The sequence below is a fragment of the Lygodium microphyllum genome, chromosome 27 (genome assembly GCF_053477565.2).
Source record: "Lygodium microphyllum isolate KBCC chromosome 27, Lygodium_microphyllum_v1.1.10, whole genome shotgun sequence".
In the NCBI taxonomy this organism is placed as follows: Eukaryota; Viridiplantae; Streptophyta; class Polypodiopsida; order Schizaeales; family Lygodiaceae; genus Lygodium; species Lygodium microphyllum.
In genome coordinates, this window is record NC_141161.1 from 25,352,514 (window position 1) to 25,362,645 (window position 10,132).

Below are 10,132 nucleotides of genomic sequence, written 5' to 3' on the forward strand. Positions count from 1 at the left end.
TGGCTTTATTGTCTTCCTTTATGCAGACTCCTACCCAGGATCACTGGCAGGCGGCCTTGCGGGTTCTTCGCTATTTGCAGGGGACTCGATCCTTTGGGATCATGTATGGAGATGGGATTACCCTTTCTGGATGGAGTGATTCTGATTGGGCAGGTGATGTGGATTCTCGACGATCCACTACAGGTTTTGCTTTCACCCTTGGATCTGGTGCTGTCTCTTGGAGCAGCAAGAAGCAGCCTACTGTGGCACTTTCTTCTACAGAGGCTGAGTATCGGGCCCTATGTTCGACCGCTATGGAGGCAGTTTGGCTCCGTCGCTTACTCGCGGAGATTGGCTTTTCCCAGACCGGACCTACAGAGCTGCGCGTGGATAACCAGAGTGCTCTTGCTCTGGCCAAGAACCCGGTGTTTCATGCTCGTACGAAGCACATTGAGGTTCAGTATCACTATGTTCGAGAGTGGATCGTGGATTCGGAGCTGGTGGTGGTCTATTGTCCTACGGCGGCCAATGCAGCTGATCTCTTTACGAAGCCGTTGCCTCAGGCTTCTTTGCTTCATCACATGCGGTTCTTGGGTCTTCAGACTCTCCCAGGAGTTGAGAGGGGGTGTTAGCCTGCTCTTATTCAATCTCAGTCTGTCATCTCCTGGTTGTGAGCTCCTGTCAGAGTCTGACAGGAGACAGAGGAGCTCTGTCAGTGTGTTTTTAGGCTGCTTTAGTCAGCATGCAGCCTTGGGCATTTTACAGCCCAGATCTGGGCTGTTTTTGGGGTGACTTCCCATTATTTTGGGCAGTCGGACCAGTTCTGGTCAGTCGGACCAGATCTGGCCATAGTCGGCCAGATCTGGCCAGGTCGGCCAGTTTAGCTGGTCGGCCAGTTTTCTGGCTGGGGGCTATTTATAGCAGCCCCCCCAGTCAGTCCAGCATTCATTCTCTGCAGGTACAGCACTGCTTCCTCCGTCTCCGTCTCCGGCATTGGTGCTGCCTCTGCCTCCAGTCTGTCCTGGTTCCCTCACTGACGCTCCGGGCTGCGTGCAGGGACTGTTCTGTCCATTCCAGTGTATTCAGCATTCATCTCAGTCAGTGCAGACTTTCTTCCTTCATTCTCTGCTTCCTCTCTCCTCTCCTCTGTGTTCGTGTTCTTCTTTCGCTGCGCACTCTCACACATGTACCCACGGGCATAAAATTTGACACGAACGGTCAAAAGCCCCAAAATTTTGTGCTCAAAAGTGTCAAACACACATGTGCATTTCCTTTGTCATGCATAGGACAGTCCAATTTTGCCAAAATAAAGTAATTTTAGCAAAACCCCTAAATTTTACGAAGTGTTGATGTCCAAATTGAGCGGAATTCAACCTGCATGTACATAAAGTGACTAAATGCTGCACAAATTTTGCCCAAATCGCAAAAGCCCCAAATTGCACGGGGTCGAATGTGCCTCAATGTCGAGAAATTGGGTTAATTTCAGCCCAATTTGTGCATGTACATGAAAAGCCCCAAATGTCGGGGACAAAATGTCACAAATTCCTGCAATTTTTGAGACATATTTGCTTGTCTTGCATCAAATTTCCCAAATCTGAGAAAAGCTCCAAATTTTTGGGCTAAATGTTGAGAAATTTCACTCAAATGAGCAAAATTTCAACAATTTTGGCAAAATCCCCAATTCAAATGCGCACAATGTCTGCAATTCCAATGCAGATGCCTCAATTTTTCACAAACAGTGCTTAGTCTTGCGAAGCCCCAACTTTCTAGGCCAGAATTGCACAAATTTGAGATTTTGTGCTTACACGCGCGAAACCCCATCAGTGGGTATAAGCAATTAAAAAAAAAAAGAAGATTTTTTTTGAAAAATTCTGACGGGTTTGTTCACCTGCTTGGTGTCGCCGTGTGCCTGGCACCTCGTCGGCTGCCGTCTGACGTGCGTCGCCTTTCCGTCACGGGCTGGTCGCAGCTAGTCAGCGCCTGCTCGTTGGTCCTCTCCGGTCCGCTGCAGTTGTCGTTAGCAGCTGCAGGTTACCACGCCTGCTCCCTGTTCTTGTCGCTGCCCATTAGTCTTCTCCGTGAGCCCTGTTGCTACCTGTCGTCTGCTGGACCACGCTGGTCAATCGTCACCTGCAATTGTTGTTAGCTGTTGCACTAGTCGATTGTCTCTCCAGCACACGGGCCTGCCTGCGACTCTCCTACTTGGCTTTGAGCTGTCTCTTGCCAGCTTTGGTCTTCTACCTCAGCCTGATGACCGTCTGCAGCACCTTACGCTCTGATACCAGTTTGTAGTAATCAATTAGGCACGGAGAATGAGGCAGATAGTCGTTATGCGCAGTGAGAGAGACAAAGAGAGTGCGAGAGAGTAGAGTAGAGAGTGAACACGTTTTTCGGTACAATGATGAGTGTACCACTTTAGGTTTTTAGATAGATATATGTATGAAAGTACAATGTGCTAAGGGTGTGTTCACACCCGTGCACATATAAAAGGCACGATGGTCCTTTATTCCCAACAGGAGGAGGGAGAGAGACAATATATAGGACAAATAAATGCCCAAAATATGACTGGTCGGCCAACATTAAATGCTGGCCGATTGGCTGCAAATAATGCCAATCCACAATAAATAATGGCAAATAAAATGCCTAAATAATCCAGACTCAACCATGAGCTGACTAATTTGCTAACAGGCTCTTGATCTTGCATAACACGGGTCAACAAACAATAGTTAGAGCAAACAAGCTCCATAGAATGGGCTTGATTCCTTTGTGACCTTCGCGGTCCATCCTGCGGTTCCCACTATTCGGAGACCCTCTCGATTCCTGAATCTCGGAGTATGTCACGGGCCCAATGAGGAGGAGGCCGGACCTTTCCCCTTTGCTCTCCATCTACTGAAGACTCCGGTACATCCACTGACGGAAGCCATTTTGGGGTGGTTGGTGGAAGGGAAGACTCTGAATCAGAAGAAGAGTCTCCATCAAAAGGCTTTGACTCCAAAGAAATTGTCTTGGCAGCCCCCTTGATGAAGAAGAATCTCCATCAAGGGGGCTCTGGCTCCAAAGAAACAGTCTCGGGAGCCCAACTCTCCTCGGGATCTCCAAGGACGGGGTGCTCCTCACCCCTCTTTGTGGTTGGAACTTCCATGAATTGTACATCTCGGCTCGTGTAGACATCCCCTCTTGATGGGATCAAACATACGATAACCTTGGGACTGGGAGCTATAGCCAACAAAAACCTGTCGTCGGGAAGCCGCCTCGAACTTGTCACACTGCGTTCTTCGGGATGTGTACATAAGCGTCACCCCCAAAGATCCTGAAGTAAGAGACATCTGGCTTAGTCCCAAAGTAAGACTAGAATATGTCTATATGGGTACATCTTAACATTATACATTTGCATTTTATTTTTTAAAGATAAAAATATTTAGGTGGGTCATTTACAGCAGGTATTTGTTGCTGTACAACAGGCACTCTTTGGTGTCCTAAGGTATCTTTTCTTGGAACACAACCCTTCTGACTTCCTTAGACTTTTCGGGTTGTTTATGCATATGATCTTCTTGGAAGATAACATTATTGCTGCATACAATCTTTCTTTTCTCAGGATCCCATAATCTATACCCCATTTCATCTATCATCAATCTTCCGTGTTGTGCCATGGATTTGGGTGGCCATCTTCCAAACAAGGTAGCCCTTCTTTTGATTTGTGTATCCATTATTTGGACCAGGGCGGCCTTTATCTGGACTAGGTAGCTGTCTTATAGGTTGGACAACCTATTTTTAGACACATCCATGTGTTTTGATAAGTCAAAGCAACCATTACCCTTATGAGAGGCCTGACCAACCAATGCCTTTGATTTGGAAGCATTCTGTCCCTTCAACTATTCCTCTTGGTCCAAGACCATAGGAACCAACTCTTCCCACCGAAGAGTCGACTCCCGCCGTGATGCAATATAGGCCGAATAAAAAGTACCGAATCGTGGCGGTAACTGGGACAACAAAGTGATCGCCATGTCTTTGGAGGAAATAGGCTTCCCCGCATTCTGAACCTGCATCTGAAGCTGCCAAAGCTTGTTGATGTGTTCTCGAAGCGAAGAAGACTTATTTAAGGACAAGGTCTGCATCTGAACCTCCAAGGAAATCCTCTTCGTCAGCGTCATCTGGTTGTACATCTGGTCGAGCTCCAGCCATATCTCTCGAGCCACCGTCAAGTGCTCGATGTGAGCTATCACAGCTGTAGTACAAGATAGAAAAAGAAAAGAATGAATCTTGGCATTCAGTTTGTTCCAATGAGATTGTGCTTTGGTCAACTCCACACAAGCACTAGAAGAGAGTTTGAACTCATCTAGCACTGAGGGCTGGTTGATCTCCTCCAACACAAGCTCCTCCAAATCATAAGACTCCAGGATGGCCAACATCATCACCCACCAGATGCAGTAATTGTCACCATCAAGCTTCTGATCTGATGGAAGAGCTGGTAGGACAGGCACCTTCCTGTTCATGATCGCCTAGAACTCCAAATCAGTCTCTGTAGACATGTTCATGTGCAACGCCTGCACAAATACAAAATCAGCTCCCTCTAATTGTGTAAACGCAGCTTGTTAGGGCTGTTTCCTCTGCTTCTTGAACCGTCTTCAGCTGCCGGAGGTGATGAAAAGGTAAAATCTGCAGTGGAAGGCCTAAAACACAGCCTTTCTCCCTTTCGAATAGCAATAACTTGCAGCAAGTTCACCAGTTGGACTCCTTTCCCGCATGCCCACACTCGCTTCAGCCTTGTTCCAATGTGCAGCCCTCCCACTTGCCCTCGAATGCTGAAAACGCAGCCTTGTGTTGCACTGAAATCTCCTCTTCAGGTAGGTTCTTCATTCAGTCCGTCCGATTTCACCACTCCAATACCATGTCAGAGTGCAGCGATGTGAAAGTGTAGGACAAAGACTGAGAGAGAGTGAACACAGAGAGAGAGAGAGAGAGAGAAAAGGAGACAATGTAACACAGAAAATTTGCAGTGTAGTATGCTGTATAGGAGTGCGGAAATATACACGGATACAAAGAAAATATCTGCATGTGTCTCCACCTTGAGGAGCTTGATCTCCATCAGCCCATGTGCCGTCAGTCTCAACAGACCAACTCTGTCAGATGTCACAGATCAGAATATTTGAGAATGTGCCACAAACTGATTATAAATAGCCAAGAAAGAAATAGTGCCCAGCACTAGGTCGGCTGCAGTAAATGCAGCCGACTGCATAAAATAATGCTAAAAAACTGGCGGAGTGATCAAAAATCCTGTCCGCCGACTATTGCTGTGTTACGTGGCACCTACGCCTACTGACGTGGCTCCTCTTTGTGTTCGTACCATAGTTTCCATGCGTTTCGGAAACGGGAGTTTTTGGAAACTGGAAGAAACGGAGTTTCAGCCATATGAAATTTTGGTGGAAATGGCGTTTCGGAGAAACCAATAAATTATGATTTTATATATATATATATATATATATAGACATATGTATATATATATATACACACATACTAAGTATACTAGAGACTAGAGTCATTGGTGACTGAACAATCTTAACTTTTAGCATAAGAATCCAACTTCCATATATATACATATGTATATATATATATATACATATATATACATATGTATATATATATATACATATGTATATATATATATATACATATGTATATATATATATACATATATACACACATACTAAGTATACTAGAGACTAGAGTCATTGGTGACTGAACAATCTTAACTTTTAGCATAAGAATCCAACTTCCAAGTCCCATGATTTAAATTTCACAAATCACATTGCGCAGCAATTTCACATAGTTATCAATTTCGCAAGCTTCAAATCACAAGATTGAAGAAATCTTAAATCACCCAAAATAACTTACAATATTTTGAAACAAAAGTAAAACATACTAACATTATAACATCTGTCATCCAAGAATCATGATCAGAACTTAAAAGTTAAAAGTCAAGTTCATCATTCATGAGGTGTCACTCATGATAATACGAGTAGTTACCAGTGATAGATCATAGTACTAAGTAGATACATGATACATCAAGATTCATCATTCATTATTCAAATTTCAAAAGAAGGCAACCTAGATTCTAGAATCTAGATACATCTAACTTTAACAAAAGCCAATTTAAAGACTCAAGAGTCAAGACTACAAGCTATAGCAATGATCATATGATGTATCATGTGAGTCATGACATGTCTCAAGAGTCAAATATCAAAGTAAGATAATAGATCTATGAGATCTCAAAGAACTGATAACTTCAAAGTTCAAACAACGGCCACTGGCTAGCCATGGGAAAAAACATAAGCAAGTGACAATTGTCAACAATGCTCAACATCAATGATAAAATCAAGGCTCAAGGCTCAAAGCTCAAGCATCTGTAGCAACATCATCTAAGCCAATAGAGGTGCTGTCATCCAGATCCTCCTCTGGCTCATCGCTATCCACATCAGCTGATGAGCCAGAACTATCAGAAGCCCCTGAATTTGCTAGAGCAGCTGAAGTGCTAGCTCCATCTATGGCTCTCTGACGTTGTGAAGCAATCCTGTTGTGCGTGGTACGGCTTGGGGCTATCATCTCTTGGTAGAGCATGGTATATATGTCCCGTTCCTTTGGAGTGATGTCTGGAACAAACCTCACCTTCTCTATGTCGATCTTGTCAATATTTACTTGTGTTTATTTGACATAGAGATTTAAGAAAGTTATTATCTTTAGATTCTAGAATTGGCATTCAAGAGTCAAACTTCAAAGACCATAAGCTATTAGCAAAATATAAATATAATCACCTCGCAAGCTCGGGATGAATATCGTTTTTCTCAAGCAGTTGGAGGTTGCAATGGCAAAAGACCAACCTCTCTAATTGAGCAGTGGTAAGTTATTCCTTTTCTTTGTATGGAAAAGGCCCAAGTACTCCAATTTCTCTCATAAGGGCCTAAACTACAATCTTGTGAGAGAACCCGTATAGCAATGCGTTTCTGTAAATCATCATTCAAATAGAAACACAAACGGAGCCATAAGAATCTAAGATTCAACTTTCAAGAATCAAACTATGCAGTGAATGCTAGTGATAATAAATTATAAATATGTGATTATGTATAATTATTAAAAGAAATCTTGGGGTTGCAAATTACCAATGTGGGTACACAATTTCCATACTATTCCCACCATGAGATAGGGTGAAGTTGAGTCTCTCTTAACTTCGCAGTCTCTCTACCAAAATGCAAGCTCTCATTGCGGAATGTCAAAAGATCATCCTCAATCCTTTGAAGCATTGACACATCGCCACCTGTCACCTTTGTCATATACTCCATGAATCTCTCCTCTAGCTCCTCACACTCACTTTGCTCATTATCTCGCCAAAGAGGATGCAAGACATGGGCCACTGCATGAATTGGTCTATGAAACCAATTCCATCTCCTCTCCCACACAGCTACGATTTGAGCAATCCTTAAGATGTCAACATTGAAGAAATGTCAATTCAAGTCTCAAGAAAAGTTATTCAAATTTCAAAATTCACACATATAATATCAATTTGTAAAATAAAGACTCAAGAGTTACTTACTTGTCCGAGGGCAAAAAGTTATTTTTTTAAAGAGCCTCTCCTATCTTATCCATATACTCATAAAGAAGACCCATAGTGCTACCCTCCATATCGGTAATGCATAGCACTGTGTAGATAGGATTGAGAGTTCTCATCATAGTCTCCAGATCTTTCCACCAAGTATCATTCATGACATTGCACCGAAATGCCATGGTCTTTGGATAATCATACTCATCCCACTGCATGAACTCATCAGACCATATAGTGCGCACCAACTCCTTGTGAACGCGCACCAATTTCTCAAGCACAATGAAGATGTAGGCAAATCTAGTGGTGGAGGGTTTTAAGAGCTCAAGGTGGCTAAATGAGCGAAATATGGTAAGAACCTTGGGCCTCCTTCTCTAAAATTGACTATACTTGTGGCCGTGCTGAATATGGCCTCAACCCATTCAATTTTGCCTATATCCTCAATCAAAAGATCAATGGAATGAGAAGCACATGGTGTCCATACAATGCTTGGAAACTCCTCCTCTGACATATTGCCCATGGAGACACAATTGCTTCCATTATCGGTCACAACCTGCACAACATATTCAGGCCCGATTTTCAAGATGACATATCGCAAATGCTGCTATATAAATGCACCTGTCACTACAAGGCTTGGCAAAGAGGCATCAATGGCCTTCACAAACATAGTGCCCTTGCAGCATGAGACCATGACATTATACACATTTCTCCTACGGGCGTCAGACAATCCATCACACAAAATGGTGCACCCATACTTCTTTCATGCATCTTTCAATGGCTCTAATTGAACCTCAATGCATGCCTTTTCCTTCTTGAGCTCCCGTGCGCGTAGTGCCTCTGAGGATGGGCCCTCCCATTCACATTCAATGTGGCTGATGGCTTTTATGGTTCGCCTCCATTGCTTTGTTTTAGCCACATGGAAGGGAATAGCACATCTAATGAACAATCTCATCAACTCTCGAGTTGCCTCAGCTATGGCTTGCTTTTGCATAGCAGCATGTATGCTAGCTCTCTGTAATGAACCTCTAGGAGTACCTGAAACAATGACACATAAGGCTGAAATGTGTGCACACAACTGGCAGGACAAAAAATTTCATATATCTTGGTTGAAAATTGATTATTGCAGACATTCAGGTTTGAAATCTGCATGAAACAGGCTGAATGTTCACAAACAAATGACACAAGGTTGAAATAGTGTGCACACAACTGGCATGACAAAAAATTTCATATATCTTGGCTGAAAATTGATTATTGCAGGCATTCAGGTCTGAAATCTGCATGAACAGGCTGAATGTTCACAAACAAATGACACACAAGGCTGAAATAGTGCACACACAACTGGCAGGACAAAAAATTTCATATATCTTGGCTGAAAATTGCAGACATTCAGGTTTGAAATATACAGGAAAACAAGCTGAATGTTCACAGCTGAAGGTTACCTTTCGAGAAGAGAGCTTTTAGCGTTACTGAGTGACCACGGGCTGATGTGCAGCAGTTCAGGCACGATTGCTTTAGTTCGAGCAGCTGCAGCAGTAGGAGAGTGCAAAACGAGCAGGGGGAGAGACGAAATATGCAGGCGACTAAGAAACGCAGCCTATTTTGAGGTTTTTACCCTGCTCGTCCCCTGTCTGGTAGAAACGCCGTTTCTCAGAAACGGAAATGGCCATCCCGTTTCTGGGCACTAGAAATGCCATTTCTGGAAACTATGGTCCGTAGTGTTGACGTGGCACTCTGGCCATATAGTTCTGCACATTGCTGTCCATGAAATGACTCTCTAACAGCTTGCCCCAATTGGCAAAGCTATTGAATGGACAACAAGTTCACCCGAAGCTGGGGGACATGATAGACATTGTTCAACGAAGCGAGATCTGGATCTAGGTCAGTGAGAAAACCAACGCGGCCATGGGCTTGAATCTTGATTGATGAGTTGTTTCTTGTATGAATACTCTCGATTGCAGGGGCTCAGGAATTGAAAAGGTCTGTTTTGGGAGTCATGTGATGGGTAGCTCGACTGCCCATGAGCCAAACAGTTGTTGAGGTGCTCGGTTGTGATGAGGGAGCCTCTGCAAGCATCTCATCAGGAGGCAATGTGTAAATGTGAACAAGACTCGTATCCGATGTCTTTAAAGAGATAATGTGGGCCGTTGTAGACTAGTTAGATAAACTCTCTGGAGTTAAGTAGTTCACCGACTGTGATGATTGACCGGTGGTAGTGTGGGTTTGGCCTCTCCACTACCCTTGCTGAGGGTTGCCACCACCTTGTTTCCTCGACTGGGGGTTACTCAATTGGGGTGCGGGGGTCTAATCCTTGGATTTTGGCTATGTGACTTTTGCCTTAGATTGACACTCGTCGTCATAATGGCCAGCCTTTTGACAATGTTGACAATACCTTCTTCTTAGGTGCATTTTGCCATCTAGGTTTAAGAGTAGATTGAGTGGTTCTTGGGGATGCACTAGCCTGGTTTTGAGTTTGATTTTGATTTGAGTTTTATGTGCCCTTGCCTTGTTGTCCCCTTTGAGAAGTGGTAATGAGAGCCCCCTCTACCATGGACATGTTATAAA

General features: G+C 43.8%; 1 pseudogene; it reads right to left on the reverse strand.

Annotated features, from left to right (window-relative positions):
* Nucleotides 1–6,372: 6,372 nt before the first annotated feature.
* LOC148012147 (uncharacterized) lies at nucleotides 6,373–9,237 on the reverse strand (annotated as a pseudogene).
* Nucleotides 9,238–10,132: the final 895 nt, after the last annotated feature.